General features: G+C 38.2%; 1 protein-coding gene across 3 annotated transcripts in view; it reads right to left on the bottom strand.

Moving 5' to 3' along the window:
* Positions 1-20,556, bottom strand: part of LOC135223590 (Krueppel-like factor luna) — a 402,867-nt gene that overhangs the window by 25,581 nt on the left and 356,730 nt on the right. The gene's annotated exons all lie outside the window — the stretch shown is intronic.

Genomic DNA, 20,556 nt, shown 5'->3' with positions numbered 1-20,556 from the left:
CTACTAAGACGATAAAATATTATACATACACCCAAACAGAAAGAAGAAAAACAACCAAAGAGGAAAATTATGCACCAAACAAAATGCCCCTCTCTCCCCAGTAAGGAGGCAACAATCTTAAATTCACTCCGATATTTCACGTAATATTTCGCCAGAGCATTATGTAAGTTCATATCGTCTTACATACGTTTTTTGACGATGCGTTCCTGAGGTTATTCTCCGTCCTCTATTCTCAAAGGCACCATCCCGAGCGTAATTTTCCGGCAAATGATGCATAAAACAGCGTAAGTCCCCGGCCAAATGCTAACAGTTTTTCCCTTCCCAGTCCTACTCAGGTAGATACTGTAACAATGATTCTCTCTCCTCTCTCTCTCTCTCTCTCTCTCTCTCTCTCTCTCTCTCTCTCTCTCATTCATGTGTTTGTGTTATTCTTGAGACGGGATCAAAGGTATTCTTTTACAGTTTGAACGAATATTCGTCAATTTTTTTTGCCTTTTTTTATTTTTCATTACTCAGTCATTAAATAGTTTCTTTCCTGTATTTATGTACAACTAGTTAACCACAACTTTATGATTTTTATCATTATTCGACTTAATCTTCCCCAGGTTATATTCTTCTATGATATCAAATGTATAATACTATATTTTTACCTCTTTTACAATGAGTAACCCGCAATGTATATTACCAGATTATCAAAATTTGGTTCAATCTTAGGGATAGTTCGTAACGTCCTTAAGGTTAGGACTTGACGTTCCGGCATTGTCGTATCCTTCCATTTCTTCTGACGGCATGAGTGCGTTGACATACGAATCCTATCATTTCCTCATCTTTTCTTCCACCACATAGCTATGATTTGCTTCTGAACTCTGCTCCATCTGCCTCTAGGCTATAAAAACATTACCTTCATTGAAACAGGTGATGCTGTCAGTCACCTTGCAAGAGAACCTGCAGAAAGCTTGTTGACAAATATCAAATAGTAATATTTATACAGACATATAATACAGTCAAACGTCCCATGAACATTATGCTTATCGAGTCATACTTATTTATTGTATTAGCCTGTTTGAAATAAACACGTCCATCTGAAAATTACTGTTCTCTTGCATTTTGCTCGTATTCAGTTTCATGTCAGTGTATGAGTTTAACTTCCATATTTAAACAAAGCAAGTGCAAATTTGCGACCTGAGAAAAAGCAGATTATTTGTCAATGTATTTTTTGATGTCTTTATTTAATGAAATCTAGAAAGACGCAGCTGTGGAATATTACACTTCAAAACTTTTAAAGATACAGCTGCTTTCAGAATTGGGGAAACACGACAGAATGTTTTCTGTTACAAATATCTGATGTGCATCGAGATCAAATCGACATTCAGCTTAAGAAATAACATGACGCTTACAGTATAAATAAGTAAAAAATGAGACGACGTGTCTTCAGCGCAATCGAGTTTTTTGTCCAATGGTGACCTAAGCCACGGGCCATAAAACTCTCAACCGCGACCCATGAAACTCAGCCAAGGTCCGGTGGTGTGGTACCTAAAGCGCTGCCAGAGGTACGATTATGTATAAACTTAACTTTAAATAAATTAAAAACTACTGAGGCTACAGGGCTTCAATTTAGTAAGTTTGATGATTGGAGGGTGGAAGCTCAACATACCAATTTGCAGCCCTCTAGCCTCAGTAGCTTTTAAGATTTGAGGGTGGACGGACAAACAAAGCCGGCACAATAGTTTTCTTTTACAGAAAACTAAAAAGAGTCCCCTTCTCTCCCTTCTCAATTTCTCTCGGAACCCTAAAGTTATCATTCCTCTCTCGCTCTCTCTCTCTCTGTCGTACCACTGGGTTTACCAAAGGTCTGCAATTAAAAAAAATTATATAAAAAATAAAAACTTGCAAAACCACGAAAATAAAAATCTTATGTAACCAATGCAACGTGTAACCAAATTATGGTTATACCGACAAATCAAACTTCCTACTATCAGAAAATGGTCCCAATTTCTGATCTTTTCTAGATAGTGACCGCAAGGGTTTGCAACCCGGAATGTATCCCCCATTGCGGCGTGTTTAGTAGAAGCCTGTTGGTGGATTACCGTAAAATCATAAACAAAAGACCGTAAAAATCACAACGTTAATGCCCCCCAAGAAATATAAGTCCTAAATAACGACCCCGAACTTTACTGCGGGGGTCACTATGTAGGAAAGATCTGCAATTTCATCCAAACCATAACTAAAATTCCATTAACTGAAGAAGCAGAAATTTCCTTTACACTATCACCGCTCTTCCTTGACGTGGAAAAGAGGCGCTAATAAACTTAAGCTATTAGGGGTCTTACAGTATCTCAATAGCTCCCAAGAGTGTCCACCCGAAAAAATGCCTCTTTGTGGACTAATCTCCGGCGAATCCGCTAAATCTCTTAGCGACATCTTTTTCCTCGCCCACCCAAATTCCGCCATAGCCACCCCATACACATCTAACAAACCCCCAACCCCTCCTTTCCCTCCCCCTTTGCTCTCAGTATCACTGATGCACAAAATGGCGACGTATCTCATCCGGGCTAATAGCCCAAATCCGGTTATTAGTCCCTGCTGTAGTTTTTCACACACTACGTCCAACTTCCCTCTAATGCTTTGTTATGTTTCCCTGAGAGTTTCAAAGTTCGGAGTCTTCATTTTTTCTTTTTTTTTTCCTCGAAACTTTTGGATGATTTTTTCCTTTATCTTAAATCCATGAAGGAAATATAGTCAATGAGTGCAAATGTAATAATGCGTTTGAGTACAAGAATGAAGTTGACTGTCAGAAATAAACCTAAATCTTATTTCTGTAATTTGATTTATACAATCCAGCAACGCCCTGTCTGTACCACTGTGATGTCCAACATAAATTAAGTCTGTGACTTATTATATATAATATCATATATATATATATATATATATATATATATATATATATATATATATATATATATATATATATGCCATATTTGGGCAAGGCAGTACACACCACACACACACACACACACACACACACACATATATATATAATATTAATAATAATTTAATAATAATAATATACAACAATACATACCACACTACCTTGCCAAATATGCAAGTGTCTCTACTAAAGACACTCTCCGACAACTAATGCAACGCTAGTTCTTCAAATACGAATAATTGGTCTTTAAATGTGTATAGTTAACCTTTCACTAAGGTCCATTTCTCTACAAAGCCTTCCCTTTCCACTTGGTAGAATTCATAAAAATTCGTGCAAAATACTTCATTCTCAAACGGCACCATTAATTATCTTGCTTTCGTTATCTAAGTAGTTCGGAAATTATTGGTGCTATTATTTAATTACAATTAAATGCAATAAGATCAAATTATTAGGAAGGAAGGAAATTCTCACATACTCCACAAAACTGAATAGTGTCATATAAAAGCAACAGGAGGGAAAAGAAGAAACAGGAGTAAAACTGTAATTGTGTACAAAAATTAACGGTATAAAATGAATATACAAAAAATAACACCAATAATATAAACAAGCGGTACGACAGTAAGATCCGTATTTAAGCACATGTTAACATAAGCGATGATACTTAGTTAACCCATTAAACGATGAAAGAACATAACAATGAAATATGACCACTTAGCCCCATCATATAATCCCATAAAACTAGTATTTCTAAAGACGCTTTCCGCCTCCTCCAAATGTTTCATACCAGCAATTTCATTCACTTAAAATAATGAAGATTTCGCTCCGCATCTTAAATCCCATGTAACCTAGAAATGATTATAATTATTTCTCTATCATTAACCGCGTACTAAGGAATTTAATCAACGGTGCGTATCGGTAACGAGGAAAATGTGTGTATGTGTGTGTGTGTGTGTGTGTGTGTGTGTGTATGTGTGTGTGTGTGTTTGGTTGTGTGGTGTGTGCATAGTGGTGTGTGTGGTGGTGTGTGAGAGAGAAGAGAGGAGATGGAGAGAATTTTTGCTTTACAAACTCTCCTTTAATCAATGCCTTCTGGTTGTGGATATTTTAATGCATAATTATGCTTTGTCTGTGACTATATAATTAAGTATACAGTATGTTTTACATATCCAATATATATATATATATATATATATATATATATATATATATATATATATATATACCACACACACACACACACACACACACACACATATATATATATATATATATATATATATATATATATATATATATATATATATATAGGCGAGGCAGGCAGCATCTTGTGCGAACACAATACTTTATTACCAAGTATAAGAGTTTATAACTATCAGATCACACACATCTGCATTCCGTACATCTTAAATTCAGTTGACCTGAAGTGAACTACACCCAATTTCACTTCGATAATATGTATAAACTTTTTTTTTTTTACAGAAAAATACGAAATCCACTTGTCACATATTCACTACATTTATGTAACTGTAGTGGCCAATTAACCCATAATAAGGTTTTGAATACGTTACTCACGGAAAAACTTGAATCCCGATTTTATAAATGATGTGAATCCACTGTCCTTTCACGCCCGAACTCGAGCCTGCGCACAAATGGTATTAAGACCAGCGCAAACGACCCACGTAGTAATGAAGGCTTCAAGGTTTTTAGCAAGAAAAAAAAAAGCATCATAAACTTACGCGAAATGAAAAACTAAAATGCTGTATGTGTAGAAGAAAATTTACACAGACCATGTAAATGTAACTAGCAATTCTGAACATTTAAAACTAGTGCTAAAATGCATGTTATCACACATTATGGCTATATTTCAGCGTATTCGAACTTCACATATGCAATCTGAACATATGTGAACTAACTTCCTATCCCTCTTGATAACGTGATGAGTTAGCGGTATCTACATGCAAACACTGTTATCTTGTTTTTCTCTGCAGCCAGCTCTTATTAAGGGAAATAATTTGATAATGGACAGATTTTCTATTCAAAATAAGCCAGTCTGTAAGCGATAAATAAATAAATAAATATATAAATATATAGATATCTATATATATATATATATATATATATATATATATATATATATATATATATATATATATATACGTTAATGTCAATACATAATTATATCATAAATATATACTATAATATATAGATTATATATATATATTATAATATATATATATATTACACACACACACCACGTTAAATGTCAATACATAATTATATCATAAATAATGTCCCCTCATTCGTGTTCATTCAGATTTAGGGCATTATAAGAGTAATTACTTTTCGAAGTTAACGATACAATTTACACAGGCTACGTTACAAGAAAAAATTACCGAAGAACGAGGGTCCAGTAACGAATCCCGTGCTGCTGGCTTGAATAAAGTCAACACCCGACAAACCAACAAGGAACAAAAGCAAATATACATAACAAACATTCACAACACCACCGAAAACAAAATAATTACTTGAATTCCCTTTACATTATTTACGAATTTTGCCCCAGACACACGACAGGAAGGAAGAAATATCGCCCTTTTTCCCGGGGCTTCAGGGTATTGTAAACAATCTGGGACATGTCCCGGACGTTAGCATGTCTTCCTGAAGATTCCCAGGTAAATCTGTCGATGAAAACTGAAACCTTTTACCTGGGAGACACATCAAGGCTGACAACTGACATGCCCCTCGGGTTTTGACAAATCCTTTAAAGTAGGTAGTTTTCTCTTGTGTAACAGCAGTTACTCATACGTAAAAGCTGTCTTCCAAATAGGAAGTAACTACTAAATTTATCAGAGTCTGATTTGGACGTGGAGGCAATTACTCTTACATAGATACTGTTTTAAATATCAGAAAAAATGATCTCTGTATATAAACCCGTTATTAAATCTTTATAAACCGACTAAATCAGTTTCTCATGTTAGGCTAACTTCTCGTTAAAAAGCGGTTACTCGTACGTGGATAATGACTACTGACTATACTGCAGATACCGTTTCTTGGAAGCTGATTTGAGATAAGAGAAAAAAAATATCCACTGATTCACATCTCTTCCAAACAAGAGCTCAAAGGTCGAAATCAAATAACCATGTATCTAATGGGTGCAACCATTAGAAAAAAGAAGATAAGAATCCACCACGGGGAAACCCATGAACTTCACGGACGCCTCGAGGGTAATTCAAGAAGGAATTACGTCACTGCAGACAGTAATGTAATAATGTCAGTTAACCAATCAAGGCCTGATGATGTGACGCCTTGCCAGGCAGCATACTAACAAATTCGCCCTAGACTCCTTTTCCTTCAGAATCGTTCAGATACACGTTCGCGAAAAAAAAGGGCAATCAAATAAACATATATTAACATCCTCTCTCTCTCTCTCTCTCTCTCTCTCTCTCTCTCTCTCTCTCTCTCTCTAGTCCCCTTCGCAGGAGTTAGATAAGCTTTTAAGCTAATGGCTGTCGATTCAAGGGCATTGCTTTTTCTTCCCGATTTTCTGCCGATTGATAATTCTCCCAAGACAAATATGGAAAGAAAAAGATGAGGAGGTTCAAGGAGTAAGGTACTACTACTACTACTACTACTACTACTACTACTGATACCGATAATAATAATAGTAGTAGAGAAAACTCTCTATCACGTGAGTATATATAATGTTCTAAAGGGTCCACAATAATACAAAGTGTAAAAAGTCTTCAAAATTATACACGGACTTTTTACACTTTGTATTATTGTGGACCCTTTAGAACAAAATAATAATAATAATAATAATAATAATAATAATAATAACAATATATGCATGTATGTGCGTGTTTACCCAACAATGTCCTACAACTGCACATCCCTTAACAAGTATATGCCATGTAAAACTGTCTTGATACATTTCATTTCTTCATTCAATTTTGCAGTTCATCCATTTTTCTTCTTTTTTTAATTTCGGAAAAGCAGGAATAAAATGCCCCCGAACCATATTCACTCCTGTGTAACCTAAGAATGACTGCAGGCCCCACTCAAGTCACAAAGCACCGCACCACCTCCCCACGACTCCGTCACCCAAGTTTCCCCCGCCCACCATAAACAGCCCTCCTGATGGTGCAGCGCGGAAGATCCTGCAAGTCCTATCCAAACATGGAAAACCAACGTCCTAGGCAAAAGCCAACTAGGCTGAGCGACTCCTCTCTTAAAGGCAGGTTGGTGAAATTGGCATTAAAACTTGTGCTGAAACGAGCACCGGCCAACTATAAAAGCTACTCCTCCGTGGAGTCTCTTGGGCTGCTGCTGCTTCTTCTCCCTCCTCCTCCTCTCCTCCCCTCCCCCTCCTCCTCCTGGAGAGCTTCCTTCGCCCTCCATCTCATCCCTTCCCTTATCCATCAATCCCCCAAATGCTCCCCAAGCCGTCTGCCTCCACCCTCCTTCTCATACTCGCTACGCACACTACCTTGCTTAGAACGTAAAATGCCTCTCTACTTCAACTTCGCTAAAATATATATATATATATATATATATATATAATATAGATATATTATATATATATATATATATATATATATATACATACATTGTATGTGTAGATACTATGCTCCTATTTATACCTTCTTATATACAAAACATGTATATGTGTATATACTATGCTCCCTATTTATACCTTCTTATTCTTCTTTGTCAGACTTTATTTAGGAAGCGAGAATGCATTTCGGTTTCGTTTTTTTTTTTTTTTTTTTTTTTTTTTTTTTTTTTTACATGGAATACTCGGAATATCGAAATTCTGTACTGTAGATGATAATCTCCCGATGATACTAAACAAGGTTACAATCGAGATAACAATGGTGTGCTCGACTAAAATATGTTCGCGCTATACTTTACCTGTAATGTAAGAGCGACCTTAATTGCAACTGTTACTTTCCTTTGCAACAGAAGTCAGAAACTACAAACTAGGAATTCTACTGATACTAACGTATATGGATAAAACAAAATCAAAATGGTTAAAGCTAAAACAATTGGTTAAAGCCAATTTCATGGCTTTCTAAAATGAGCATTACCAGTGCACTACTTACTGAAAACAACTCATTGATTACTTTGGACAAATCAAAACATCTATACTTAGTTCTTACCTTAAAGTAATAGAAAAATGAGAATGAAGACGTATTATTACACGACGGCTAATACTTTCAATTTATACAACTATCAAGAGAGTTGAAGGCCAAAGAACCCCAAGAAGTATGCAAGTATACTTAGGTACGTATATATATACATTTTATATATATACATCATACATACAAACACATATATATACACATATATGTATATATATAATATAGTACCTGCCAACATACTTCAAAGAAAATCAACAACAAATATCTTTGGAGCAACGCGACGCTTGCATACAAACACACATCTCAAGCGAACAGCAATACAAATTTGACAGACCAAAACAAAGTTCGTAAATATATCTGCATATAACTCCAAGTTCATTCCCTCGGAAAAATAACAAACAGAGAATGCAGACCAAAACAAACCTCGCAAACATACACACACACACACATACAAGAGCGACGCGCACTCAGGAAATCTATTTGCCACCTTGAAATCCCCCAATCTCACTTCTGGAAACTAGAGGCGGCCTTTTGGTTGTCTCTCATTTCTTGCTTGAGAGAGAGAGAGAGAGAGAGAGAATGCTGACTAGCATTATTGGGAATTTTAGCTTAGTAACATATAAATCAAGCGTATACAAATTCTGCATGAACAGGGTGGTATTGCTTATATCTATTCATCTATATTTATTCACATATATCCTCTGGAATTTCGCATAAATTGGAAATTATATGTCATTTCCTCGGGAAAATCTCTGCTGTATTATTCCCTTAATATTTTCTACTCTGATTCCCAGTACTTGGTTTCTGCCCAAACCTTCAAAACCACATTACGGGAAAATTTAAAAATCTTGCCTTCCGTCCCCCACCCCCAACCCTAACTCCATCAAGGAGTAAGAAAATGCGACTGCTCCTTACAGGGCTTGACTTGTGTCCCCTATTTTCATTCATACAATTGAATGGCTTACCAAGTACTCCCCATGATTAGAGTCTGCTTTATGAGAAACGAGTATCATGCTACATTTCCTAATCGCACAACTTTTGAAAGAATAAAAACCACGACATTTAATCCATAAAATACAGACAAGCACGTACACTGTTTCAGTACATACAATGTTGTCATTATTGACACTTGCAAGAAGTGCTCACATCTTGCAGATTATGAATGAATTGTTAACTTTTTATTTTGATCTAAAAGCCGGGATCATTTTCCATTCCGTCGGCGCAAATGAGTTTTTTCTTGGACGATATTTAACATTTCCCAAGAACAGGATGTTTGCAAGCAAGAGCAACACGTATGATCGAGCGTATCTTTAAAACAAAATTGAGTTATATTACAGTACCATTCGTATCAGCATATATTTCCTTATTCGTGGCACCAATCACCTATAGATAATAAAAAACTCCAAGTTTAGAACTACCTTGATCCGATCTTTAGGACGGTCCTATCGTCCCAAGGGTCGACACTGCCATCTCGATCATCCCATGCATTAGCCTTTCTGATAGTACGGGGTCACTAATTGACATAATATATCATGTAGTTCTTAACAAGACGCCCATTCATCAAAGCTCAGACAAATTTCCTTTCCTATCGAGCAGAATTCTGTTTTACATTCGATATGTGATTATGCATCTTACCTACACCAGCCACGTTGAAGATTTCCCCTTTATCACAATTACAGACGGGGGAAGAAAGTTCGGAGAAATACGGGGGAGGGGAGGAGGCTTGGAGGGAGAGGGAAGCAGCAAGGGAAAGGCAAGAGGTAGGGAGGAATAGGATGGGGCAGGGGTCCACCAAACCTAGTGTCATCTGGTGGATCGTTCCAACTCCACCTCCCCCCACCAGCATCTTTCTCATTTTGGGCCTTACGGATCAACCAGGTTACGTTCACCAGGCTAACAGCCTTTTGATCCCCCTTCTCCATTGACAAATACACAAGAAGCAACGACGTCGGCCGAGATAGCGAGAGAGGAGGGATGACATACGGAGCAAGGAGAGCGGGAGAAACAAGAGCATAAGATGAACGCAGAACAGAAGAAAAAAAGGGCGCGATAAAGCAACCCGGCAGAAGAAACGATGCTTAGAAATGGAAGTGGTTGGGAGTGAAGTACTGTTGGGAACGCAGGGGGAAATAAAATAGAAACTAAAAAAAATCGTAATGAGGAAGAAAGTGAGAGTAGAACAAATAAAAGAAGAGCCATAACGAAGAGGGGTGAAACATGGGAGAAGAACCAATACAGTAGGGTAATAGAAGGGTAAGTCGAGCAGTAAGCTCGAGGCTTTATGGCAAGACCCACTCGAGAGAAGTTTCCACGATAGCCCACCTTCTCTCCCATTTTCTTCTCTTCTTCTTCTTCTTTCTTCTTATTCTTCTTCTTTTCTTCCTTCTTCTTCTTCTTCTTCTTCTTCTTCTGTCTTTCTTTTACTTGCATCTTAGCCTTCCCTCAACTTCATATGAACGTTCTGACTACAAGGCAAGGAAAAAAGAAAGGACAACACGAAAAAGGAACTGCAGCGGAAAGTTGAGCATCAGGAATACCGAACGGGTACAGGATAGCACACATGAGAAAATCACAACGGAAAGAAAATCACAGAGGTGAAGTGGAACAACAATAAACTTGGGAGAGAGAGAGAGAGAGAGAGAGAGAGAGAAAAGTAAACATCGGCGCAATCGAGTTTTCAGTACAGCGTAACTCTCAGCCCAAACACACAAAAGTCTCAAATGGGGCCCATGAAACTTCCAGCCACGGCCCGGTGGTCGCGTGTGTTGTTGGCACCTACAGCGGTGCTAGACGCACGATCATGGCTATCTTTAACTCAAAATGAAATAAAAACTACTAAGGCTAGAGGGCTGCAATTTGGCATGTTTGATGATTGGATGGTGGATAATCGACATACCAATTTGCAGTCCTCTGGCCTTAGTAGTTTTTGAGATCTGAGGGCGGACAGAAAAAGTGCGGACGGAGAAACAAAGCCACCTCAATAGTTTTCTTTAACAGAAAACTAAACATTGATACCCTAATAAAGTAATTGTTCTTGCTTACATAATTTACGTATCATATCACGATTGACAAAGGAAACTCTCTCTCTCTCTCTCTCTCTCTCTCTCTCTCTCTCTCTCTCTCTAGTCTTGCAAAGCCATGCTGAGATATGTTGCACAGGTATCATCAACTCGAAATTGTCGAAGTTATACAGATGCATATCATAATCTCCTGTAATGGATTAAAAAAAACTGAATATACTGTGTATATTATATATATAGATATATATATTATATATATACACATGTATATATATATATATATATATATATATATATATATATATATACAGTATATTCAGTTTTTTCAATCCATACAGGAAATTATGATATGCATCTGTATATCTAATATATTATATATATAGATATATAATATATCATATAATTATATATATATATCTCTCTCTCTCTCTCTCTCCAGCATCACGTATGTTATTCTCGTTGAGATTCTTAAAAAAAAAATAATTGAAAACCAACTGATCCTGCAACACAATTTCCACGCAATTTTCCCAGCACTCTTCAGGCAAAAGCAATAGGGAATAAAACAAGAAGTAACACAAGCTAACCAAAAGGAAAAGGCGGTGCAGGAAGACAGCAGAAACAGGGCGTCCTAATACGTTACGGACCAACCCAGCAATAAAGCATCGCCAGATTTCATCTCTTCTATGGAACACTGGAAATAATAATGAAGTCGGCAAAAATGGAGGCCCTCCATTTTCTTTGCCCCGCCACGAGAAATTACCTTCCAAGGGGATCTTGTCATTAACAGACATCAAAAGCACCCCACTCCCCCTACTCCTAATTTGCCTTTGGTTCAGAGAGAGAGAGAGAGAGAGAGAGAGAGAGAGAGAGAGAGAGAGAGAGAGAGAGAGTAATTTTGGGCGAAAATTTTCCTCAACTTCCTTGTCTTTCTTTCTCATCATTTGATGATTCAAGTCAGGATTTCAGGTCCCAGCAGCGCTTTTTGTGATCAAGGTCCTGGGCGCCGCTACCATCCCCATTACATACATATTAAATACACACGCTCTTACATACATATATATACACTGTTCGGGTTTACCTTGAGAGGCTGTCTACGATCATCTTCGCATATCTTTTTTTCAAGTTTACCTTCAACAGGAATGACACGTACACTTTGTCATTTTCATTTCTTATATCGCATATACTTTATCCCTGCCGTTTTTCGCAATATAGGGTTAATAAAAAACATTAGTGAGCCAATATAATCATTAACCACGCCAGTCTCATCACCCAAAGCTGTCACTTACTAACAGCTTCATGATATTTCGATTTTCAAACATAATCATCCCTCGTATAACACAGCACGACTTAAAGGTAATCATGACATCGACCTTTCATTGTATGATCACTGACAAAGGTTTGAAAGGGTGATTTTTCACCGGTCGACACTCATACGATCATACGTCTCGTAAGGCTTTCAATTCGTCAGTCCTTTTTCTCTTCTTGAATTACGGAAATGAATGAAAAAGAAAGCGGAAGATGAATTTCCAGGTTCACCCAATGCCTTTTCGACAATAAAACGTCTTCCAAGAAATAATATGGAAACTAAATGATGGCGATACGATAGTAAACGGGATGCTCGAATAATTTCCAATAAATTAAACGTATAACATTCAACACATCGGTATCGAAAAAAATATACAAGAATATAAAAAAATGCGCAATCGAGTTATCTGTACATCGTATATCAAGGCCACCGAAAATAGATCTATCTTTCCGTAGTCTCGATATAATGCTGTATGAGCCGCGGCCCATGAAACTTTAACAATGGCTTGGTGGTGGCCTAGCCTATATCGTTGTCAGACGCATGATTATGGCTCACTTTAACCTTAAATAAAATAAAAATAGTGAGGCTAGGCTGCACTTTGGTATGTTTGATGATCTGAGGGTGGATGATCAATATAGCAATTTTCAGCACTGTAGCCTCAGTAATTTTGAAGATCTGAGGGCGGACAGAGAAAAGTGTGGACGGATAGACAACGCAGGCACAATAGTTTTCTTTTTAGAAAGCTAATCCCGTATTCATATCGTTAGTTTTTTTTTCTTCTTCTTTTTTCAATCCTTTTATGCCTGCTAAAAGTCTTATGCAAACCTCGGGGTAATAATATCAGCAGGCTTCGGCAGCTCCCTAAGGCGTAATCGGTGCGGTGCAAATATCCTTGCACAGATGCCGAGGTACAATACATTTAACGCTGGAGAAATGAGGGGAGGGGAAGGGGGAGGAGGAGGGGAGGAGGGAGTTTATTGGGCTCTTGTTAAAATGATCTTGATGAGATGTCTAAAGGGAGTTCATCTTGAAAAGAGGTCTAAAGGTGAAAGAGCTATAAGCCTTGACATGAAAATTCTCAGTATTTCTGGAGGGACTCAGGGTTCATCAGAGGAAAAGCAATTAAACTGCACTTACGTGTCTCAGGATACCAAGATAAATAACGATGAATAAAGTAGGAATATTAAATTAACACCTGAATAACGAGAGGAATAAAAGGCATAAAAGCCTGGCATTAAAAACTCGACACCACTCCACTTTTCCCGCACGAAACCACCCCATTTTCTTGAAGGCAAACACGGACGGCATTTCGTGAGCGGAGTTGAACAGAGACAGAACCCGACATCCGAACGGAGCCACGATCGTTCTACTGAGCCACAATTAGACAACTTCAATTAATATTCGGAATGGCCCGCTGGGTTGGACCCCTTTCACCTGTCATACCCAAACTCATCCTAACATCTGTTCATTTTTAAGTGGACGTCGTTTTTTCTTTGACTTGTTCAAATCAGAGGCTTGGGACGTCGGAACGAACTCCCAATAAAAGCCTCTATGAAATGCGCTAATGACACCCGCAAGTTCCAAATTAATTCGACGCCTATTCTGGAAGACGTCTGCTCCGTCAAGAGATGGCGATGCCGATGAGTACATGAGAGCATTCCCAAATTCATATTTCACGGTTTTCTGTGGAAAACACACAAACACACGCCAGCACAATATATCTTACGGAATCGAGATGTTGAGAATTCATTGCGGTTGGCCGTTGTTCTTCCACATTAGACCGTATTCACACGATCACTAAAAAAAAAAAAGAAACAGCATTGCAATAGGGAAACAATCATAGCAATGTCATGAGAAGAATTTTTCCTTCGCCATAAAATTCGAAATTCCAAATCTGTTTATCACTTTAAATCAATCACTGGAAATTTTTTATGTTACCCTAATACGTACAACAACGGCAGAGTGGAACAGGAAGGGGCCAGAAAGGAGATAGGAGGAGGAGGAGGAGGAGGAGGAGGAGGAAGGATGGAGAAATGGATGGGAGGGAAAGGGATGAAGGGTTTAGACGTCGAGCTTCGTATCATCAATAGGTTTGGGTTTTAGATGGAAGAGGCAGCGACAGGATTTGAGGTAATGGATGGCCTATCTCCTCAGCTTTCTCCCCAAGATCAAGAAGGTACGGCTATGAGACCTCGTCTTCTAATATACCGTTTGATGTGTGTTATTCGGAATGGTAATAATAATAATATAAGAATAATATTAATAACTTTTGGACGACAAGCATTTTATCCATAACATTCATGAAGTAGTCCCTTTTTTATGCACGTAGAATTAAAGACTATAACAGTCTCTTCCGGCATTAAATTTATACAGTATCTTTTTTATTTCTAAAATGACAACTCTTTATTGTAATTTTTATTATATTTTCTATAAGTTATGCTTACTTTCCTCTGCAGTTGATGGTGCACGGGATTTTTAATTTCACGTTATTTTTCGGTACGTTTTCATCCGACATTTCCAGTGGAATTATGACTTAACCTTAGAAAAATCAACGACACTAAATACGGAAGATGAAGAACATGAAACAAACAAAAAGCAGTTGTGAGTCAGCTCAACATTCTTCACTGTACTAGGAAAAGAGAAGGAACCAACTTACAATACAACCTACTATGTCCTTATGCCTAGGGTAAAAGCCCCCGTAGGGAGGTAGTGCCGCCAGTGCACCTCATGTGGTGCACTGCAGGCATTACTTGAGGTTCTTTGCAACCCCTTTCATACCTTTTATACGTAACAATTGATTCATAGTGCAACTGCGAGGTTTTCCTTCTGTTACAATTTCACTGAATGACCTCATCGGTCCGAGTGCTTGGCCTTTGGCCTAAATTCTATTTTCAATTCAATTCTTGTGTACAATCAAACGACGTCATAATGAAATCCGGATAAGATTTTATAACTGAAAAGTCACTATTCATTTTACACTAAAAGTTTTAAATATGTATTTCGGTCGCTAGCAGAATTCAGCGATGGGTTCGCAAGAACGTGAAGGTGGCTGGAGCCAAAGAAAGCAACTGAAAGGATATCAACAGCAGCAGTCATATCAACAACCAAGATTAAAATAACACCAATAAAATAACTACATCATTGTCCCTAAGAGTATTAAATTACTAAGGCATTATTGTTTTTAAAACAATCATATAACTCCTAGTAATAATGATACCTACATAGTAAAATAACAGAATATTTACTTTTGCTAAGAGTGAGATAAAGTTCCCCATAAAAGGAACCACTGGATCTGAATACATTTGCAAAGCTTAACTAAACAAGCACACGGCTACGCTAATTAGCGGCCAACTGTGTCCCATATTAATCTGGGGCCTGCAGGAAAAAACAAATTAATTCTCGTTTAAAAGCTGAAGGAGGAAGAAGTAAGGCTGGAGAACGAAGAGGAGTAGGATGGGGGGGAGGGGGGAAGAAGAATGGGGAGGGGGGGAAGTACATAGCACTGCTCTAAATATCGTAATGGACCAAGTTGGGAGAGAAGACTCCAGCGTAATATCGCAAGTCTTCAAAGTCTATAACTCCTTGCAATGGCATAATCATTTAAGGGGGAGCAGGGAAGAACAGGAGCAGAAAGAGGAGGGGAGGAGGGAGAGGAACAAGTGGGAGGAGAGAAGGGCCATGAAAGACACTTCTTACGATAATAGTCCCTACATCAGCTACTCCTCTCTTCGTGCCTTAATTAATGCAGAGATAGATACAGCGTGTAGAAACGGTATCACCCTCGATAGCATCCTGCGAGTGGCTACCTTTAATGAAAGCGTTTTTGGCCAACTACATAATGGAGTAAAAACAAGCTATTTTTTTTTTCCTGTGATGCTCGGGAAGGAAACTACTTAGCTCTACGTTTTTATAGGTCATCCACAAGACCATGGTCATTAATTTGCAGGAGATCAGTTTGAAACTCTTTTACTCGCTCCATCTTGATAGAAATGCATGAATATTATACCACTGCTGAATGTATAACAAACCCTTAAAAGAAATTTCCTTGGCTATGGTATAAGCTCCCTCTCTTTCTCCAAAGCATTATCAAATCCGGGATAAAGAAAACAACTCCTTTTTTTTTATATTAACACAATGAAGGTCTCTGAGCTACTCGCAATATTGAACTCAAAGAAAAAAGCCAGACGGCGACGGGGGTGGGGGGGAAGGTCTGAATTGGAAGCAACGTCAAGACCCCCTGACAAGCAGACTAATTTTCCAGGCCGTTAGCTTTGCGTCCGCCACAACTCATGTTTCCTCCATTCCAGGTTCTCGGCTGAAGAAGGAAACCCCTTCCGGAGAAAGAAGGAGACCAGCACTACTTTAAAAAGCAAGACGACGACTCCGCCAGAAGACCTAATTAGACTTCTCCGACTGGGAAGACTATAATTTAAGCAAGATGACGCTTCCAGGGAAGACCTAATTAGAGTTTTTCAACGCAGGAGACTAAAATAGAAACACGACGACTACGACTTCTAAGGAGGCCCTAATTAGATTTTTCCAGTGGAGGGGATTTTCACAGAAGCAAGACGAAGGTTTGCGACAATCTAATTAGTTTGCAAACTTGAAGACAACCAGGAGCCAAGGCAACGACCTGAAGAGGGGTCATAATACAAGCAAGACGACTACTCCATGAACAACCCAGTTAAGACGAACTCATTCAGGGTTCCCCCGTGGATATGAGCGAAAGGAACAAGACAACGAATTCAAGGGCTAATCTTAACTACTATAATAACAGCACGATAACAAAAGCAAAAAAAAAAAAATAAATAAAGGGAAACCCCGACTAGATTTCCCGAACGTAGGGCAACAGAGACATGACCAACGACTGCAAGGGGAAGACTTAAGTTTATTTTAAAATTAGGGAGACCTAAATCTATTTGGACTTGACCTATCTGAAAACCCAAAACGAATTTTCAGTCTGACTTCAAGGAGAATCTCATTGGAACTTTGTGACCTTCAGGACTGAGATAATAACAAAAAATAGGAGCTGAGTGGGAGCATAAAATCGAATTCTCAGACTTGGAACTCTTAATAAAAGCTTGAAGACGAATTTATAATGGGTAACTGTGGGAGCTTCTCACTAAGGAAACTTCAAATAAAAGCAAGAAAACTACTTTAACGAAAGATCTAAATAGTTCTCTGCGAATTGGAAAACAATAACCGAAGAAAGACAAGGACGGCAGATGCGTGTAACAGAGAGGTTATTTGAAGGACTATATAGAGTAAAGGTAACGATTTTTAGTTTCAGACCTAAGTATGTTTTGCTACTGAGATTTGCATTATGATAACATAGCATACATAATTTACATGAGTTGAATGACAGAATTGTCACTTAAATAAACGATACTCCAAAGCAAGGTACAATCCTGAAAATGTGCGGAATTTACTCTCTTATTCTGAACCAAATTAATTTGGTAGAGCATCTAGTTTACAACTGGACGACCTGTTTTCGAATCTAGAACCGAACTGGGAGGGACAGCCCAGTTTTCTTAGGCAGTGATTTTTCTTTTTTTAACCAGGCTGTTGGACGAGTGTGCTATGTTGGAGAGATAGAAAACTAGACCCCACTGTCCTGTCAAAAAAAAAAAAAACATCACCAGCCCAGGTCATGAACGACGGTACCCTTTTTCCCCCCCCCCAATCCCCCCCCCCTTAAGAGGTGAAAATATTCATGAGATACTCTCATGAATATTTTCAATTCTCTCATTGATGAAGGCCGGAAGATGCAAAAAGTGAAGTAACACATCCTAGTAAGAAATGTTATGGAATATATATTTATCTATGTATGAATGTATGTATGTATATCTATCTATATATATATACATATATACATATACATACACACCAGAAGGAGATAGGATACAGGCCTAACGAAAGCATCTGAAACAATATTTACATTTCACGAGTTATTCTGCTGGACATACTAATGAAGAATATAATATCCAATAATTAATTTCGTCTCACATGTATGAGCCCAATCCAAAACTAAATTATTTGATCACTAGCCTAGATAAGATGTAACTGTTGTTCCGATCACTGCTCCTTTATTTCTTGCACGGTTGAATAAGGGACACCTTGATAACAATTGCGTTTAAATAATGACATCGGAGCGATTCTCTTCTTGGCCCTAAATTTCCGAAGAGTCGAAAATACCATATGTATCCAGTGCCGTAAATATGATTGCCTTGAAATATCGCCATTGCATATTTCCTTGTGGCTCCAATACAGTCATATTTTAAAGAGATCCCGCTGCTGGAATAAACATTTGTTCGGGTCCCCGATAAAGTGAATGGGAATTTCTCTGCTATATCCACTCGTCCAAATGTGAATTTGTCTGGCATTCCAGTTTTCCGGATCTACTCAATATTCACAAGAGACGAAATTCTTTGGGTGAAGAAGGCCACGGCATTCCGCCCCACGCAAGCACAGCGAGGCATTTTTTTTATAATGCAATTCAGGGTCTTCCTTGTTTAATGCAATTCAGGGTCTTCCTTGTTTAACAAGAATTGGTCATTTGTGTATATTTAAGAATTCTAAATCGTGGGAACGATGTCACTGCTATCCCATAGAAATACAATATAAAGTAAAACTAAGATTATAACGTGAAGTGAAGTGGAGTGTACACTATAATTGGTAACGAATGAAATCTGCCTTTTAATGTATCATAATAGTGAGCACAATACTGTAACTAAAACAGCCGATATCAAGCTCATACCACTGGCAACAATATCGATAAAACCAAGATGAAATGGAAAATGGAGAAGAAGAATGAAAGTAAAGAAGGGATATAATTATGATAATGACGACCATGACGACGACAATGACGATGGTGATGATGGCAGCAAGATTCCTGCAGAGGAGGAACGAGGGGAAAGGGGAGGGGGAAGACAAGGGAGGGGTATGGAGGGAAGGGGGGGTGGGGGTAGCAGCAGAAGCACCGACCACTCCACCACGAAGCTTCAGCGACTGACGAGGAGGAACGCATCTGGCAGCTGCTTTGCGCTCGTAATTAACGAAGGCGAACAAGATGATTATGTCTGCGCTGGTGGGAATCAATCACCAGACCAGCTTGGGAAAAGAGAGAGAGAGAGAGAGAGAGAGGAGAGACACTCACAAAACCTAGCAGGGGGGTTGGGGGCGGGGGAAGGGCGGGGGTGGGAAGAGAGAGAGAGAGAGAGAGAGAGAGAGAGAGAGAGAGGCCTTTCAAAATGTGAAGGAGAAATGGTAGTTAGGACGAAGTTCCTGCAAGCTCGAGTGTTTGTAAGTAAGCGCAGGTTTGGAGGAGGAAAACTAAATTCGGAAAAGGAAGAGGTAATGCAGGAGTTATGACGAGGGTGTGTGTGGGGGGGAGGGGGGGTTAATAGTATAATAGGAAAAAATGGCTACCCATCAATTTCATTTCCTCTAAAGTTATAACTGTAATACTTTGTCACGTCATTTTCTTTTTGTACTCTAGTCGATTAAAATAATGTCGAAAAAAAACCTTAAAACAAAAAATAAATAAATAAAATTACTTCCTTATCTCTTGTACAAAGCTTACGGGGATCCTCGTATCGTAAAAAAATAAAATTTTAACGAAAAACTGTATTTATAGCCCTTATCCAGATGAGAAGATAACAGCTTTCAAACTACAAAACTATACTGTCTGTTCTACGTTCGCTGATCATGCCCTGTCATTCATGTATTGGCCCTTTCCTTATAAGAGGTCATCAATGTGATTTTACACTTTCTGGCTATGACCAGTTTTATAACTTAGTGACGCATGAATGGGGGTTGACTGACTACGAGAAACGATATTGGCACAGCAGAGGCCAATGCAAATAATCCTATGTGAAAAAAAAATCCTAAATAAAACTTCACTTAGAATTACGAGACGCGACTAACATGACAAGTAAAAATGAATTATATATTAAGAATCTTACCTTTCAATTATCAAAATCTAAAACATGCCCCATTACTTTCAATCAATGGCCACAAATGGTGTTTGACTGAAATATGATCATTAATTTGATTGCGGACGGAAGCATGTGAAACAGTTCATTAATCAACATAAGTGCACGACACACTTGAAATCGTATGAAAGTCCTCATCTGAACACTTATTTTTCTTCACATCGAA

This window comes from Macrobrachium nipponense, chromosome 10 (genome assembly GCF_015104395.2).
Source record: "Macrobrachium nipponense isolate FS-2020 chromosome 10, ASM1510439v2, whole genome shotgun sequence".
Lineage (NCBI taxonomy): Eukaryota > Metazoa > Arthropoda > Malacostraca > Decapoda > Palaemonidae > Macrobrachium > Macrobrachium nipponense.
The sequence above is the reverse complement of the archived record's forward strand: the minus strand, read 5'-3'. Positions and strand labels throughout refer to the sequence as shown.